This window comes from Argiope bruennichi, chromosome 4 (assembly GCF_947563725.1).
Source record: "Argiope bruennichi chromosome 4, qqArgBrue1.1, whole genome shotgun sequence".
Lineage (NCBI taxonomy): Eukaryota > Metazoa > Arthropoda > Arachnida > Araneae > Araneidae > Argiope > Argiope bruennichi.
In genome coordinates, this window is record NC_079154.1 from 59284930 (window position 1) to 59304946 (window position 20017).

Below are 20017 nucleotides of genomic sequence, written 5' to 3' on the forward strand. Positions count from 1 at the left end.
AAAAAATACTAACATGAGAAATCCGAGGGTGGGTAGAAAGGTTTCCGGCCTTGCGAGGAAAATAAAAAGTTGTGTTTAATGATTGCTTTATTTTTCAATGTAGTCTTTCCCCACAGACATACACTTACTCCAGCGGTGAGGAAATGCTTGGGTCCCCTCTCTTTAAGAGCTTTCTTCTAAAGTCTCAAAGTAGGCATTAGTCGCTGAGATGACTTCAATATCAGAATATAATTTACTTCCAGCAAGAAATTTTTTCATGTTGGGGAAGAGGTTGTACTTCTAGGGGACCATATCATGAAAATTAGGTGCATGAGGAAGAATTTGAAACCAGTTCATGAAGTTTTGCCATTCAAACTTCACATGCTCCCGTCCACAAGGCTTGTGGACGGGAGCATTATCTTTCATTTTGAAATGCAATTTATCCAAAAGATTAGCATAATATTCAGCGTTGATAGCCCTGACTTTTTCTAGATAATTCAATAATAAAATCCCCTTAAAGTTCAAAAAAAAAAAAAAAAAAAAAAAAAAAAACTGTTGCTATAACCTTTCCAACAGAGGGCACCCTTTTTGCTTTTTTGTGCTGATTTGCCCTTTGCTGTCCATTGTTTTGGTGGCTCTTTAGTCTCTGGTTATAGTGATTATTCATGTCTCATCCATACTAAGAAAACGCCACAAAAAAACAGTTGGGTTTGAATTGTACAGCTTCGATATCGTCAGGGGCTGCAGTTTTTGATCCAAGGTCAGCAAACGCGGCACCCATTTTGCTGATAACTTTCTCGTACTGAAACATCGATTAAAATATGATATGTTTATTTATTTATTGGATATACTATCAGCCTCAGCATCCTCTGCCAATTTCAATCGGCGATCATTCATAAAATTTTTGTGAACTTTTCTAACGGTTACAGTGGCTAATTTTAGTTTTCCAGAACGCTCCGTATCTAGAGTGCTTGTACGACCACGTTTAAAGTCTGCAACCCATGTTTTAACAATTGTAAATGAAGGAGCGGATTCCTCTAGTGTAATATCTAGCTAAGTTTTAATATCCGTTGGAAATAAGCCTTTTATAAAAAAAAATATGTTATCATAGCTCGCACTTAAGTTTTCTCTATACTCTGCTAAAAGCAAAAGAAGAAAATTTTAAAATTGCACAGTATAAAAACAACCAAACACAAATCTTTTAAAATATGCAAAAAGTATTAAACAAAGATGGCATTTTGAAGGGCTTTAGTCAAAGTAATTCCGCAAGAGTCACCTCTGGGTCAGGTCGGAAACATTTCATCTCACCCTCGTGTTATTTTAATTTGACTACAGTGCGTGAGAATTTAATATAATTAAGGTTTTAATTACTACATTTATCATGAACAGGCAATTATCAAAAAGGGGGGAGTCTTCCCCCCCTTTAGTATGATCCTTTTCTCGTCTTCTAATTCATTCTGACTCTTGAAAAGCAGTGATTCTTGATTTTCTATTCCACCATCTCCATTTTAGTAAATCATCGAATTCATTGATTTCAAAAAGACTTTGTGCGTTGAAAGTGGCTCTTCTAGTTAATCGAATTTTAGGCTGTGCTTCTTTAATTCGATTCCTCGTCTCAGCCTATGGATAAAAATCAATTTTGTAAGAAACAGAACTATAAGATTTATTGTCCTACAATTATTATATTTTGCAATACCGGTTCATGTGATCTAACTTCCTGAAATTATTATTTCTATTCAATATTTTAATAATAAAATATTCGTTGGTGCCTACATTCTATTAAAGTTCAAAGGCTGAAAATACGTTGACTGCAATTTTATTCTTAAGTTGCATTTCCTTCGTATAGAAAATCCAGTTCTATGTAGCCATGTGCACACTAGTATGTTGCAGATTCTAACTTCTCGTCAATACTCAGAAATGATTTTTTTCATTTCTTCCGCACTTTCTTTCCAATTTCCGTTTGCGAAATTTTATTGGCTCATTCTTCAGATTTAAATATTCCTTTCTTGCATGTTCATGCTGGTGTTTTATTATTATTGTTATTTATCTTTGCTGAGCAGTCGGAAAGTTTTGAAAAGTCTTTATAATAAATATTTATTTCTTTTCCAGGATGAAAGAAATTTAATCAAGAATGAAGGTGCGAGTGACTGTTTATTCGAAAGCACGGAAGTAATGGTGAGTTTTTGTTCTTTCCCGTGCGATAGATATTGAATACTTTAAAAGATAGATGGCCACTGTTTCTCTACTCAGGTCTCTCTGCTTCTGAATGTGCAGGAAATGAATAATTCAAGCTATAAGAAAATTCACTCAGTGCTCAGTTTTTTTTATTGCTATTATTTTCTTATGTTTGTAATTATTTTTTTAAAATTCCTTTTCGGTCTCTGCAAAAATGATTTAGCTTATATTTGATTCAGTTTTATTTAAAGAAAGAAGTTTATTTATTCTACTTCCTATTTTAAATACTGAGTTCCTAATTTAGTCTTTTTCCACTTCACTCTTTAGTTTTGTTTTTTAAAGTATATAAGGTATTTTTTTCATTGTGTTGTGAATAATTCTGACAGACTGGAACTTGGCCTTTCTAAGATATAGTCAAACTCTAGTTATTATTTTTTATTTTTATTTTTGAACTCTTTGTTAAAAAAAACCGAAATATTTATGGAATTTATTGAATTTTTTTGGTGGAAACTTGATAAAAAAATGGAAGTCAGTTTTTTAAACCACCGACTGTACTACTGCGATAAAAAGATATTGATACTTACTGATTGTAGTCTAACATTTAAAGACATTATTTAATAAGTTCTTATATCAAATACGACCTGCATTTGGCCAAATAATCCATATGTTTTGTGCTGCTACAATAACATGCTTTATCACAGTACTATAATTATTTTTAATATTTTGAAAGAAAAAAAAAAAAGCCTTCAAATACGGCTTAGCAAGCTGTATTAACTAGATATCGCACCTTGCGATTAATTTTTATTTGTACATCTGACACTGCTTCTTCATGGGCATAAATTCAAGTTATTATTACAAAAGAAGGAAATGCGCGACGAACACTAAAGAGGCTCCACTAAAACAATTTCAATTATTTTTGTTAGTAAAGAAACTGTTTCTAAAAGAGCTTTATAGTCAAAGACTATTTTGAGTAAATATTAGTAATATTACATATCCTTCAAAATAAATCAAGCTGAACTTGCACTTTTTGTTTTATGATATCATTTGTGATCTTTGTAACCACAATATATATATATATATATATATATATATATATATATATATATATATATATATATATATATATAGGAATTTTATAAACCAAATAATCTTAAGTTTTATTTCTAATATTATCATAAAACACATTTTTAGAACATCTTTTAATAGAAATTGAATCTGCACCTTAAAATATTTCTCATTAGATATTATCAGCCTTTGTAATGATCCTTTCATAAAGTTCAATTAGTGCAGGTGCCTGGATGTTTTCCATTAACACCATCTCTCAGACTTCTGATACAGCTTTCTTCCGGTGCTAATATGATTAGGATTCGAACTCGGTGGAGTGGGGGAAATGCAATTAACACTTTGCAAGTTGCATATAATTTGAATGTCTATCGCCAGAAATTGAATGGCGAATGAAATTTCCAGGTCAACAAGTTAGGATCCGCTTAACTTCGTTTAAAGTGTCTTTTGCATTGCAAACAGGATTAAAACGAAAGCCGAGATTAAGAGCGGGAGAACTGAGCTGGAAGGGAATGATCTGCGGGTGGATGTTTTTAGTGTAAATTTCTTGCAATTAGGAGAAGAGTGATTTTTAATAGATATGATTTTTGTTTGTCTTCGATATATTATTAATGATGGGGTGCAGTTTCTTATAAGTATTCATTCTAATGTGGGTGTTTTGATTGTTAATTTATGTTATCTCAGTTCGTTTCAAAATTTCTAATGGTTTGCCGTGGATAATTTTACTTTTGAATGCAATGAAACGTGAAATCCTGAACTTGTGTTTATTGTATTATTATTAGTAATGGGATGCAGTTTGTTCTGAGTATTCGTGTGTAGAATATTTTATTGTTAACTTGTGTTAATCTAGCTTTTTTTTTTTTTTTTAATTTTCTGATAGTGATTGTTGATAGTTTTGAAATATCAAACATGAGATTTGACTTCAGTGGTTAGTGATGTTTCGCAGTTTGTTTTGTATATTCAATTGTAGGAGATTTGTTTGTTAATTGCTGTTGATCTAGTTTGTTTTAAATTTTCTGTTTCTTTCTCATGGATAATTTTAAATACATTCAAACATCAAGCAGGAACCATTGTTTGGTGTTATATTTTAAAATTAACTGTAAAGACATGCTAAGTGCATCAGAATTGTTTTCTCAATAACCCCTCCCCCACTTTCAATAATGTTGTCAATTTATGGACTAATTTTTTTGAAAACTAAAATACTTTTTATCATGTGAGAACTTTTAATAATGTTGTTTTGGTTTTGGGGTTTTAAAGCTCGAAATCGCTAGGCAATGAATAAAGCATAAACGGCAATTTTCATCATCATCTTTTAATCGCATATATTTTTTACCTGCTTTTACCAGTATTGCATTATTATTATTATATATGCTTCTTTGAAAGCAGATGCGTTTTTTAAAGGTTGACCTGCTTTTACCAGTATAGCTTTATTATTACGTATGCTTCTTTGACAGCAGATGCTTTTTTAAAAGGTTGGCGTAGAGCTATGAAATCATAGCTGTTATTTCATCTCAAAATCGGTCGAGCTCCAAAACTTCGTGTGCAGCTAGAAAAATTGAAAAATTATCATTATACACACACAGATATATATATATATATATATATATATATATATATATATATATATATATATATATATATATATATATATATATATATATATATATGAGAGAGAGAGAGAGATACCGACAGAGAAATCTCGTGATTGTTTCAAACCGGTTTAAACTGGATAATGACTTAAATTAATGAAGACAAATAATGGCTTAAAAAATAATAATGTTCTCACATGATAACTCAAAATTTGCGATCGTAGATTTCATTTTTAAAAACGTTTTTTGAAAATTGTTAAGTGTGTATTTTAGGACTTTTAAATGCGAGTGATAGTTATATATGGGATATCGGGTTTTCTAGAAACATTCACGAGAATAACGACGTAACGTCTTTTCGTGTAACTTAGCTTGATTTAGTGTTTGTGTGCTAGAGGGTGGGAGCGCTACGAGTTCTCATTCATTGTAACTTTACGAATAAGTTTGTGGGTTTAGCTTTGTTGGTAGGTATGGCAAAAGTGTGGGATCACCTCCACTCTGAGGATGAAACGCTTAACCTTCGGGGGAGATTGAGCCTTCGCCGGTTGGTTAGTTAAGTCTTTACATTCAGTTTTCACTCATGCTGATGTGACTTCGATCATAAAAATAACACTGGATATTATGGCAAATCGGAGATATCTCAGTTTTTGATCAGTCTGCTTTATCTTTGACAGAGGAGTAATAGCATCCTATAAGTCGTAATGGATGCGCTATACATTCTTATAAATTGAGTATCTGATTATTTTTTTAAACATCGCCTTAAGGCTTAGAAGAAATTGCTGTTTTGATATGAAATCTGTTCTAGTTATTATTATTATTATTATTTTACATATATAGAGAGAAATGCGGTTGATAAACTGCAGCGCCCATATTGCAGCGAAATGGTCAATATTTATGATTGAATTTTTTATGGATAGCGCAAAAACTGCGATATAAATATTTATTTATATATAATCGCATCTTTCGATCTTAATTTCAGTACCATTCCGGAAAATGTATTTGTTCCATCCTTCAGTATTTGTGCAACTATATACTTAAGTATTATATTTATTATGTGCTCTCATTTTTTGTATTTCTTTTTAGCGTTGCACAAAATTGATGCGTTCAATAATATTGTATTTTTATATTTAGAATCGAAAACTAAAATAAAGTATACTGAAAAATAATGATAATTTTATTTTTGATTTAACAAAAGCTGAAGCATTTCGGAATACACAAGAAAAATAAAAATAAAAATCACAAATGGACGAAATAATATATTTGACTTCTAGTAAACTCATGTTTTTGAAAATGCGTTTTCAAGTTCTGTGAAGAGTTGAGATTTTGTGTTTTCTTTGAAATTTTATCTTTTCTGTATGGAAGCACACTTATTTGTACAGCCTAAACGTTTTGTAATACTTTTCGCTTCCTTGGGAATTCCAGCAGGTGGACGAGTACTCCAAGTATTCATCTGGACTTCAAAAATTTTCCCCTTTTATTTGTTTACCCCCTACCCCTATGCTTTATGCTCATGAAGTTCCTTTTATATTCTGGTTATTTTTTTTTTTCCAGATATTTCTTTGCTGGCGTTAGAGAAGAGCTTCGTGATGTTTTATCGCTGGAAGTTTTTCAACCTACCTCATAAAATCAATAATAAGTCTTTTAAAAATCGCGTTTCGTTGTTGAAAAGAGTATCAGGGGGTTGCCTTTGATAAAATGATTTTGGGTTCGTAGTTTATGACGATGCTTGAGGAGAAATAAAAATAGCTGTATATCGAAGAATTAAAGTGATAAGTCAGGCCTTTTAAAATTTCTACCCTCGTGACTGCCTTTCTCACAAAGTAATATTTGTTGTTCCAAAAAAAATTTCAAATCTCCAAACATATGATTGTAGTTGAAAAATATAAGCAATGAAATTGGTAACTAATTGATAGTAATAAAAAAAAACGATTTTTCATTAAGATTGCTTTGTTGGTTTCGGCCTGTGATATTATGAATATTTTTTTAATCTGCTGTTTTACTATTTTTGTTAATAGTTCATTCAAAGTAGCCTTAGTAAGAAATCTGAATACCGATAAAACTTTAAAAGCTTCCTTTCCGTATATTATGATATAATTGTTATAACCTTCGAATAACTTCTAAACAAGATATTATTTTAACAGTGATAGTTCGATTATAAAATATTATATTAATAATTAATTAATTCCTGGTATCCTTTATTCCTACCTGAATTTTTATCGGATTGAGTTTGAATTTAGAAATGTAAAATCAATGTTCTTCCTTTTACTGCCATTCTTTTATTTTTATTATTATTATTGTTATTTTCTAAGTTTTAAATACGCACTTAAAAATAAATATGTATCATGTATTTCAAATTACGCTTGTGTTAAGAGTCAGCCCCCCCCCCCTCAAAAAAAAGCTTTGATAGACCATGGAGAAAAAAGTGTGAAAGAAAGAAGGGGAAAATAAAAAAAGAATATATTTCCTAAAGTTATGTACAAATATGGATACTTTTCGATATAATCGACATGAGGATTCAAGAATTTTGTCATATCGGTGGAACAGTTTCCAATTAATTCTTCGAAGAACGTTTTAACCAGTGATGTAAGATGGACTTTAAACTTCCTTTGAAGCTCCTCATTGGTTGGCGTGACGTACCTCGACATCAGATCAGATCAACGAACTTTCTCCACCACCCCTCCCTAGTGTAAACCTTTTTAGTGCAGAACAAAGACTACAGGAATGTGGGTAGTTGATGCATAAAAATAGAGTGAAGGACGTGATTAGCGCCCTCCCCCGGGGGCCAGTGAAAGAAATGGGTGTCCAGAGCTAGAATGTTGATTTCATTTAGAACATCTTTGTTGTATGTTACTAAATGTACATAGAAAATATTATTTTAATCAAGAGAATATAAATAGGCGATGTATTTAAATCCCGTTTAGTCACTAATTGGGATACATTTAAGTATCAGCATCTCCAAAATCTGGTGATTAGTTCCAATTACATTTGGAAGTTCTTTGAATTTTCATTTAAGGATAGAATTATAGCAGGAATGTCTAAACATTCACCTTCCAAAGTCAGAAGTTTGATATATTTGGCTGGTCAGCTCATTGTTTCTGATTTCATCATCCTTTGTTTCTTTCGAACCTTTTAATCAACTCGTTGAACAAAATATTCTATTACGACAATTTTCTGCTCTTTTCTCCCTTTTATGGTTTATTCCTCTTATTTATATGACTTAGAGGTGGGTGATTTTCTTATCTTCCTTGAAATAATGAATTTACTAGAATGCCAAAATGATGAAGAGTTTCAAAAGAACGTTAAAGCTCCCCATCTCATATCACTGACTGCAATATTCTTCGAAGAGAGGATCGGAAACCTGGTCTGTATCATGTTAACTCCCGCCGGGGGACACCTCAGAAATAAGGATGAGAAGCATCCGGTATGGTGGTTGGTTGTCGCCACCCTGGTGGTTACAGAAAAGGTGGGGTTAGGCAACCTCCCATCGATGATTGGATGTACCCATTATCGATGTAACCCTCGGGTAAGGGTGTACTGTGGACGGTGATGCTCCTTAGGACTCAGCCACAGTTCCTGCTGGCATTTCTGTCACGATGGTCCAGTTATTTAGTTTCATTCGTATGCTTAGGGCAGGTGTCAATATGTAATGATAAGTGTTAAAATCTTCTCAGCGATTAAGTCGAAAATAAAGCATGATTGTACGTAACTTTTGGTTATAAATTCACTTTGCTCTCTATACTTGTCTCGCTTTTACTTTGGAACTTGTGAAAGATAAGAGATAGGAAGAAGAAAAAAATCTGTATATTGTTTTCAATGACATTTTCTGATTACCAGTTTTGTGTAAAATGTAGAAATGGAATTATTGCCGTTTCAGAGTTTTAATTTCAAAATATTTTTCTGTCTCACTCTACAAATTTAATATAGTTAATAGTTTTATTTTATTTTATTTATTTATCTATTTATATTTCGAAATCAAATTTTGATTATTTGAAACCTGGAATAATGTGTGAAAATTGGAGTATATTCATTATCAGATGAATAAATAATATCCTCCAGCTTATTTTAATTTTAAAAACTACTTTGAATTTATTATTAATATACTAAATATAGAATTGAAATCTTCGAAATCTTTATTCAATGTATAAATCGTTTCCATATATATATTTCTTACTCTGATTGATTGCCAAGTCATGGTATTCTAATCTCCGAGTTAATATGCAGTATTTCTTTTATAACATTTATAAAATAATATTATTTAATTTTTCTTATGCAATAGTTTTTTTTCCTGTAGTATTTATTATACCGGCTCTTAAAATTAATCTACATTTACTTGCTAAAATTACAGCATACGAAATACGCTGAAAGTTCAATACCGAATAGTACTTTCTTTATTACTTCTTCTGCTTCTGAATCTAAAGAAGCAACCATAATAAAAATAATAATAATAGAACTGACCTTTTCTCCCTCTTACGTCATTGAAACGAGAATTCATTCTCTTCAAACATCATTTGCCATTTTCAAACATCCCTTTCAAGATGCTTTTATTACCTTTTTATTGTTTGCGAAAGCCTGAAACAAATTTAATTAACACCATATGCATATTTAGCGCTCTTAAGGGGTATGATTTTGCCATAAAATCTCTTTTCTTCGGCCTTTCGCTCTTTCCTGTGAGGGCCTGTTACCAAAGTATACTTTTTTTTTCTTTCTTTATTCTATCTGAAAAGTTAATCTAATTAACAAAAAACCGCCGTCCTAGAAATACAAGCAGAGGATAAAAAAGAAATAATTAAAAAAAAAATCTTTAATGTATCGCCCTTTGTGGGGTACCTTTCTTTATCTTTTATTTTATGTTTATTTATAGCATCCTTTTTGTTAATCTATGAGTTATGGTAGCCTTGATATAATCTTTTTTTTTTTAATGTGTGCTTAAAAGTGTGTGTTTTGTAGCTCTAGAGCTGTATTTTACGGTTTTTATAATTATTCTTTAAAAACGTATTTTAACGCTTGTTTTCTTTTTTATCCTTCGTTTAAAAACTGACTATACCACTATAGTTAATTACTTATCTGTATAAAATTTTTACCTAAGGGGGTTGGTGTAAGCAAATAAAATATTTTGCGAATAGATTTTTTTCCCCCCTAAAATGAAGACAATTCTCAGACAATTAAAAAAATGGTGGGAGATAGTGGAAGTCTTATAATATTCATGTGCTTTTAAGAATTCGTTTTTAAAGTTCTAAAATGATGAAAATTAATAATGTTTCTGTCTCGAATAACGTCTAATTATTATTTTGTATCTTCAGAAAATAATTAATTTTAAATTTAACCTTTGATAAATGTGTTGTTACCTTAGATAATGAAAGGAACATAAAAAGAAATATAATTCACTGTTTGTTTTTAACATTAGATACAACAATTGAAACAGCTTAAAAATTATTAATGTAACCAACGAACTGTAAGTCAGATCCGCTGCCGAGTCTAATGCAAATAAGTTTGCGTGCGCGAATTAAAATTTTGCCTTTATTATTAAATTTGAAAATTGCGCAGTAGCTGCACAAATTTGATTGTAAAATTTCCATTTTCGTGTTTTTTCCCTCCTATTAATCTTACATTCGTAGTGTTAAATCCATTGCCACCGCATACATTTCAAATATAATAAAGTAAGATTTTGGTTCTTGCACATAAGATAATTCGCAGCAGTTTCGGAAGCACAACTGTCTTTCGGTTCGATGGTTACATTAATGTCTTTCATCATTTAAGATGAAGTAATTGTAAAAGACCTCTAAATATGTTTGAAAGAAAATTTGAAGATAACACCTTTTGTAATGGAAGCAGTTACATTGCATTCATTAAATTTGTTTTCTAGTACTTGTTTTATAATTATTAATATTAAAAGGAATATTTTTTTTTCTTCTCTCTCTCTCCAAACAAGAATGTAGAAAGACCAGAGGAATAAGATTATATAAGATTTTTAGCCTGAAACTCATTGAATAGTGTTTAATAGTTTATATAGAACTTTGTTTTATAGTTTATATAAATTTCGAAAAATACTTAAAAAAATTACTGTTTTCTTCTGTATTATTAGTTCTTATATTTGGGTTGAAGTCTTTTGGAAGTGCCTATAATTTTACTAGCATATCTGGTGAAATCAACGAGTCAAGTTCTCATACTAAATAGGGAATTCTGGCATCGAAATGACTTTGGAACACTTCCGTAAACTCGATATAGAAATCTGATTTAGTTTTATTATGTCAAATATCTTCAGTGGATTAGTTTAAAGGAAATTGGCATGTTTCGCTTGGAGCGACGAACCCGTTCATGGTGAGCAATTCACACTCACATCGGCCTACCAATTTTAAAAAAATTAGAAATTTAGAAAAATTTTTAAGGGCAGATATAAAGAATCTTTCTAGAGCGTCATTTTCTTTTCTAATTCATATTTTTCAGCTATGCTATGCACTTAATCCACGTCCTGTCCTTGTTTGCAACAATTTCTTATAAATTGGATCTGCGAATCAAAACAAGTGATTCTGTATGCGATAGAAAGCTTCTTCTTATGCGTGAACCATAATTGCTTGTACCGATGAAAACTTTCAGTTAAATGAGGGTTTTGATTTTAAATTAGAATGATACTGAATTACTCCTCATCTTTTGCGTAAGCGTTGATACACAAGTTGGGTCAATAAGTCATTATAGTTTCATACACCTTTACTTAATTTGGTTGTGATTTTTCTAGTTACCTTGCTCATAATTTTGATTCTTTGTTCTAATGGATTAAAATGACTATTTTAATAGGATGTATAAGATTTAATCTAATTCGATATCTTAAATTCAGAGACTAATTTTCTGTTTATAATTAACAAATTGAGTGTTCACAGAAAAACTCTGCAACTCTCAATTTGAAAGATAAAGCTGGCTAAAACAAAGAAATATCCTATCTCTGAAGAGTTCTTATATAATTAAGCTGGAGTTCACATTTTTTATTAAAATTTGTCCGTAAGTAATTTTTGTGCAGTTGACATATGTTCAATTCTAAATTCATCTAGCTTCTTTCACTCTTTTTTTTTTTTTAATTTTTTATTTGACCTTCGACTTCTTTTACTTTTCTTCTTTCTAAACTAGTATCATCTTCCCATTAGCTATTAATCTTTATTTTTCAAATTATATTGAGGTTTCTTTCATGACTTGAATAAATTCCTGCCAACGCTGCACAAGACGTCTCCTCTTTATTTTAAGTTCACTCGGAATGGGTCAAAGTTCTCAAGTTCATTGAGTTCTTCGAAACAGGTCGACACGACCCCGTACGTGAAAAGTTACCCATTACTGAAACTCACAAAGAAGATGAACGAAAGTGATGGAGTGAATTCAAATCGATGCGAGAACTACTGATTATCGATTATCGAACTCCGTCGTGTAGTATCGCAGAATCGATATCGTTTTTTTCTTATGAAAAGAGAGTAGCGAAACATTCATTTCAGTGATGGCTGCCGACGTTTTTATGTTTTCAAAGTGGATTAGCTGCAGAGGGAAGAGTATCATAATCCCGAAAATGGGGAAAATGCAAAAAAAGGCATGCATGCGTTTCAGGCGAACCCTTTAAGGTCGATAGCTGGAATTTGTTATTGGAAGGAACAAACTGCGCCCTTTTTTTTTTTTTAAGAGGGATGCTTTTATCCGATAGCGGATACATCTGCTCGTGTCCTCGTATCCGTTGATTGATTTTGATTTAAAATATAATATTTAGTTAATTATATATTTGAAAGTGTCTGATATTTTTTGTTTATGTGTTCGAAGGGGTTTCATTGAAAGAATGGAAATTTCAGTATCACATACTTGTGTACATTCTTTCAATTTCTTTTATTTACTGTATATATTAACCGATCAATAGTACTTTTCGAATCCAAGTAAGTGAGCAGACACCATAATGAGCATTGATCTCCGCAACTCTAATGGCTGTTGTATTATTTGGAATTGTATTTTATAATTCTTTGTTTGTCTTATCAGGGGCGCATGTAATCCTCATTTAACCCTTTCTAGGGCCGTGGGAAGTATACTTCCCACCAAATTTATCAATCTTTGTATGAATTTATGTAGGTTGGCTTAAGTTCGGACAAATTTTTTTAGAAAGGCTGAAACTTAAATGCTTTAGTTCTTTATTTTACACAAAATGATGTGTCTTGATTTGATACTTAATTATTAATTAACCAAATTAATTAATTAATCAAAATGAATTTATCTAATAAGCTAAATGAATCCCTTTTCTTATTCTAATTTCAAGCCTAAAAATATTTTAACATAATATGACTAGAAAAAAATGGCCCTTTAAAGGGTTAACTCGTTCCTGTAAATGTCTTTCAGTGCACATGAATATGGATGCAAATGAGTCAATGGCTTATATTCTTTGTAGTATTATAAATAAATGATAAAAATGTATACCAGTGTTAAATCTATTTCATTCTAAATTTTTCTTTTCTTTCATTCTTTTATTTTTTGAAGACTTTCTTCTCATCTATTCATTATGTCTTTTTTTTTTTTTTTTTGCGTGCATATTTTAAAATATAACACGAAATCCAAATATTTAAAGGAGTATTTATTTAACCCTTTCTAGGGCTGTGGGAAGTATGCTTCCCATCAAATTTATCAATCTTTGTATGAAATTATGTAGGTTGGCATAAGTTCTGACAATTTTTTTTAAAAAGACAGAAACTTAGATGCTTCGGTTCTTTATCACACACAAAATGATGTCCCTTGGTTTGTTACTTAATTATTAATTAACCAAATTAATTAATTAATCAAAATAAATTTATCTAATAAACTAAATGAATCCCTTTTCTTATTCTAATTTCAAGCCTAAAAATATTTTAACATAAAATGACTAGAAAAAAATGGCCCTTTAAAGGGTTAATAACTAGTCTAAGATTTGTTTTGTTAGGAACCTGATATTCGGACGTAAAAACATAAGCGGGAAATTTAATCCCCCCCCCTCCCCTTCTCCCCTCTCCACCCATTAAATGACGGAAGATTTATTTCCTTTTTAAAATCAAACGGAAAATTGAGAAAGTCTTGAAAAAAGTTTTACCTTTTCGTTTCTTTTCTAAATGTCCTTTAAATGATTAACTGAAAGAAAAAAAAAAAAATATTCTTTAGATGTCATTGCTAAAGCCCGCATCTGCCCACCGCACACTTCCCACTACCTGACAGGAGCCGAGCCAACACGTTTAGTCAGTCCCTCCGAATAATGGCGGCAATTATACAAACGGGCATTCGAAAATAAATTAATGTGCGTTCTAAATGCCACACTTGCGTTGCGTCGATTAAATTATACATCGGAGCCCAAAACCGTAAGCCTCGCCGTATTAGGTAACACGGCAGTGCAGCGGCGTCCGTATTTAACGATTTCGGCCGTGTTTATGTTTATGCGCCCCAAGCGCACACAGTTCTTAAATTATTCATTGGATTGTTAAAGTGTCGAAGGACTCGAAAGCAGAGCCGTGATTTAACGCCCCGGAAAAGAATTATTTAAAGGCGCCTCACAACCGATAAGTGCCGCGGTACGTGCACAAGTTGTCGTTACCTAATAAAAAGGATGGCGGATTTCGCGAGGTTTGGAGTCAGTCTTGGATCATATTTTTGGCTGTTGTTGTTTCATTATGCTTTCAGAATGCAAGCGATTTTTTTTTCAGTGCCATGGATTCATAACTATATTCGAAATTTGGATAGTTAATTTTTGATTAATCACGAAGATCTTATTCAACATAAAAAGTTGTAATGTTTATTCCATTTTTACGATTCCATTTCCGTCGGAAAAGTTTTGCCCGGTATCTAGTAAATCCAGTAAAGTACCGTTTATATATATTTCATTTATACATCGTTTTATCATAATCCTGATTTCTTAGTAGCCATTGTGATGGTAAAGTACTTCGATGGCACGTCTACATAACATGGCTAATGGTTTCATGTAATTCGTTTGCACGATAGGTGTTATGGCTAATGGTTTCGTATTCCTCATTTGCATGATTAGGCGTCATGGCTAATGGTTTCGTTTTATTCGTTTGCATGATTAGATGTCTTTGCTAATGTTTCCGTGTACTCAAAAGAAAGAATATACATTTTAGACTTATTTCATTTAACTGAATTGCTTTGATTTTCAGTTGCCGTTCAATATACTGTCGGACAGACAGAATGTCTAATCACTTTTTTTATTGTAACCCACAGGCCATGGAAAATACAAGAACCGCCAATTTTATAGAAGTCGTAATAATTACTAATTTAAAGAAGGGTGAGGTTGGGGAGGTCAGTTAAAATATTTTACTTTATATAACTGTCCGAGATCTGTTTGGTAATAAACTAGTTGGTATTTCATAGTGGATAAATAATTAATCTGCAGCAAAATTATTTACGAAAACTCTTTTTATTGTTCTACAAAAGTATTTGGGAGATTTAAATTAACCAATCTAAATGTATTAATAAGTGAGATGGGAATTGATGCTGGCTGTTATAGTCTAATGTTTAATCGCTGATTTTTTATTGTAACCCGCAGACCATGAAAATTACAACAAAAACCATCAATTTTATAGAAGTCACAAAAACTGTCAATTTAATGAAGAATGAGGCTGAGGAGGTATTCAATCCTATCATTAAAATGAGTTACGAAAAAATATATTGGAGAAAAATAAACTCAGTTAAAAAATGAGTTACGAAAAAATATATTGAGAAAAATAAACTGAATCCACATAATAGGGTCGTTGTTTGTTCTTCTTTAAAATATAATAGGATAAAAAAAAACATTTAAAAATAATAGATCTTCTTAATTTTATTCAAACCTTATTTTTTATGTTCTTGTACACCCCAACAGTATTCTATGAGATCAAAGATCTCTTTTGTTTCTTGCGAATCGTTTTCAATTATTTTTAGTCTCTCCCTGTACCCATGAGTTGGAACTTAGGATTGCATTCAGAGTTATATTTATCATCCCCTGTAGAAATTGCTAATTGCTTTGGAAAAAAAATTCTTTCGGTCTAATTTTCTTACAGAAATGAAAACAAAACATTTACGAACCCAATTTTGGAAGAGGAAGAGAAAGAGAGAGACAGCAAAACTAATTTAAAACAACGGCACTTCTTTCTAGGAGCAAAGAAATTATGATTTCTGCATTGCACCGAACTCGACGGCGACAAAACAAATTTACGACAAGGGACCGGATGTTTTGAAGACGTGAACCCTCTCTGCCCATTAGAAAAAATAAGGCCTTCCTTGTATGAGTTTTAGTATTTCCCTCAACCTTAATTATCACTAGCAGGTGTCTTAATTAAACACGTTTCGTGAGAATAAGAAATTTGGAAAGTTGCATAAAAAACGGTTACAGTGAGAGAGATATTTTTTCCCTCCTTTTTCATGAAATAAAGATATGAAATGTTTAAGGAACGGAATTTAATCATTTCTTGTTTGGACCTCGTTAATTGTTACAATAAGCGACGATATTTTTTGTCTTGAAAAAAAAATAATTTTCTTAAAATTAGCATTTTTAGCTTTATTTAAAGAAATTAGTCGCATTTTGATTTTGATTTTTCTTTCATCTGATTGGCTCATGACGTCAGTAGAAGAATTTTCAAAAATTCAATTTGAAAACATTTAAAATTTCGCAACTGGAACTTTTGATTTTTTCTTTATATAATACTCGTCAGTAAATTTCTATTTGTTCCATCTAATATCTTGCCCTGGTGAATTTATACAATGAAGTGAATGATCCTTTAGTTAGTTTATTGAAGTAAATGGTTTAAAGCATGCGTTTGTCGTCTCTTTGGTTAAAGATATCTTTTCTGCACTTGTGTTCATAAAATTTAATTAGTAATGTCTCAGCAACTCAAACTGCGAAAAAGGAAAAATGTTTTTTTAAAATCTATTTTATAGTAAAATGCATAAGTAAGATATTACCAATGAGATTGGTAAATAAATGGGCCAAAGAAGATAATTTTGCTGTGTGATGAAATGGAAGATCTTAACGTGAAGGAGATAACTGATTGTCTCCGGTTCGATCGCTTCGATTACCAATGGTGTATTGTATTCCGTTCTATTATATGGGAGCTGATTCTTTTCACCTTATTAATCGCATGGCGACAGAATAAGATTCTATATTTGCATCGAAATGAAATAAAAACTTAATTTTTAATATTGTTGAAAATGATTATTTTATATTCTTGCTTTGAGCCTAATGATTAAGTTTTAATTATTTTAGCGCATAAAAGAAATTGAGAATTGAAATTTATTTGTAATTAGATGGTTCCTCGGCGCGTTGCTGCCGCAGAAGAAATAGTTCGAAATTTAAATTAGCTGCCTTGTTTAATTAGGAATGATAGAAAGAAAGGTATTTATTTTCTTATCGGCAATGAATACATTCATTGAAATTTAATGCTATATAAAGGAGAAAAACAAATAATATTTTTTTAAATTTATTATTCAAGTGCTTTTGAAGATGATGTCGTTTCCTTGTTACCACGAAAAAAGGGTTGCAGTAGCTTCTAAGGGCAAAGACCCCTGAGCACCCGAGGGCAGAAATCTGACTTCTAGCTTATGAAGATATCGCTCGCACATTCGCTTGCACAACCCCTTTTTACAGGGGGGCTCATTCACACACCTCATAGATAGAACACAAGATGAAGAAAACCTCATAGTTAGAACACAAGATGAAGAACACCTCATAGATAACACAGAAATGCAAAGACGCACAACGATCGGTTGCAAGAGGATAAATGAATTTTAACAGAAAGCCATAATGTATATATTCGTTGTTTGTTCTATTACATTGTTTGCATACTATAAATTTGTTGAGCATTTAAACAGTTATATTTTATTAACAATTCAAAAGTGACTACTGAAATATTTTTAAGCAATAACAATTTAAATGCAACAAAGAATTTTGAGCTGCTTAACGATATATTAAATACCTAAAATCAGACAAGTAATTTTGGGTGGGGGTCAAAAGAGGCCAATTTTTTTATGCTTATTAAGTTTCAATTAAATATTTTATGTAGCTTCAGCTCCTGTAAAATTTCTACTTTAATTTAAATTAAAGTGGAAATTATTAAACTGCAATTAATATAAAAACCAATTTTTTTACAGAAATCAAGCATTTATTCCCAAACCAAAGCTAAACATTCATTATTTATTAGAGCATTTATGGACTCAAAAATATAATATAATTATTTACTTCATTTGTACCATTTTAGCGGGACTATATTTTTTATAATTATTTACTTCATTAGGCCGTTTTATTAAAGGTTTACAAATTAGCCTTTGGGCCTTGAGTTGAAAAGGTATTTTTAGATTATTTTACAAATATACTTTTCATTGCCATTTTTATGCTATTTGTAATCGCATGCATTGTTCAATATATTTTTGTATGCATGTTGTTTATTACTGCTATCTAATTAATAGTAAATTTTAAAAATTGAATAAGGATCGGAAAATAAAGCGTAAAATATTATTATTTTACGCTTCAAACCAGAAATTCGAATCTTCTTTATATTTTTCATGAATATGAAGTTTTTCAACTGATCACTTTTTAAAATGATAAGACACCCGTCCCCAAAGAGTCTTTTAACAGAGGAGGGGGGTGAATTTATCTTATCAGATTCCCTCATTCTATAAATGCAGATTATTATAGACCCTAAACTAAATTAAAACTCAATTAATAAATAAAATAATTGCAATTGCAAAGAAAGAAATTAGTATCCCAAATAACATATCAAGAGAATTAAGATTTCGAATCGAGTTTCTCTTACAATCGCCAAGCATTCCGATTCGGCGCGAACAAATACAAAAACCGAGATGTCCCAAATGCCTGAGATTCCAACCATAATTCTCATGATGTATTCTTTTGGCCTGAATAATTAAGCGTTTCCCCTAATCTCATTTCGAAAGAGATAATAAAAGCGCATTTTTAAATCTTCGTAAAAAGGGAAGAAAAATGTTGATGAAATTTATTTAATTTAGTAGCGGTGTAACTGAAATGATAATCGCATTACCCGAAACAAGACGGCCAACTTAAGCTCATTTGGCGCCGAGTAAATTTGAAACGGTAGCTAATTGTGTTATATAAAGAATGGAACTCGCCGTATGAAATGGGAAGCATCAAATATCTCTTTCTAACCTAATTTGAAACTTCATATAGTTTGGTTCACTTTTTACCATCATAATTGGAAAGAAATCTTATGTATTTATACTTTATAGGAGGTATTATATATCGTTATGGGTCGCTGTATTTCCAAAAATGGATATGTTTGGCGAAAAAATTATAATATGTGATTTGTTACTTGTCAGATTAGTGAGTTATCTGTTATTCTTAATGGATATATTCGGAATAGTTATGGAATAATAATATTAAAAATTCTGAAGATAACTATATTTCGCAAGAATTTCTCTCTCTATTTCTGAAATTAGAGAACAATGTACTTATACGTATAAGTTTATCCCCTTTCCATTATAAAATTTACTGCGTCTGTCTCGTATATTTCATTTTCTTGGCAATGTTTCAAATTGTATTCTTTTCCTGATACTCGAATCAGTAAATTTGCTTGACTAGCTTGGTTACTTCTAACTTGTTTATTATTCAGTTATAATTAAAAATAGTTTTTAAGCAATGACAATGAAAGCTAATTGTTTTATCATTTACTGTATGTATTGATAATAAAGATTTTTTCTTGAATTTTGACAATTTTTTTTATGTTTTCTGCAATTTTTTAATCAATAAATATTATTATTAAGGAATTAAACGGTTTTCAATGTTTCATCGTATAATTATATTTTTTTTTTTTCAGTTAGTAAAAATTAAAGAAGATTTTCTTTATTTTTTTCATATTTTTCGACATTGTCGTTATGAATTTTTTCCTTACCTTTTTACATCAAATATTTTTTATGGAATCTATTAATAGAGTCTTCTAAGATATTAAGTAATATATTTGATATGTTGAAAGATTGTACTGGCTATTTTTCAATTTTACTTACATTATTACAATCCACCTAGACGTGGACATCCTGTCAAGACTCCTCCTATAATAGAATTAAAATTCGTCATTCCATTTTATCTAAGAACAAATTGTGCTTTTTATATGAGAAATAAGAAAATAGTACCGCTTTAGAAATGTAATTTATTGGATGTTAAGTGACTTGTTCAATTACGCTTGGATATTAATGAGATGTTTTGTGTTTTGATACGGTTT

General features: G+C 30.9%; 1 protein-coding gene across 4 annotated transcripts in view; it reads left to right on the forward strand.

The window, feature by feature from the left end:
* LOC129965363 (fat-like cadherin-related tumor suppressor homolog) overlaps nucleotides 1-20017 on the forward strand; it is a 509169-nt gene that overhangs the window by 235431 nt on the left and 253721 nt on the right. For all 4 annotated transcript variants that reach the window (XM_056079193.1, XM_056079196.1, XM_056079195.1 and 1 more), the window contains one exon: nucleotides 2089-2154. The gene's annotated coding sequence lies outside the window, so the exon portion shown is untranslated. The remainder of the gene's footprint in view (nucleotides 1-2088; nucleotides 2155-20017) is intronic.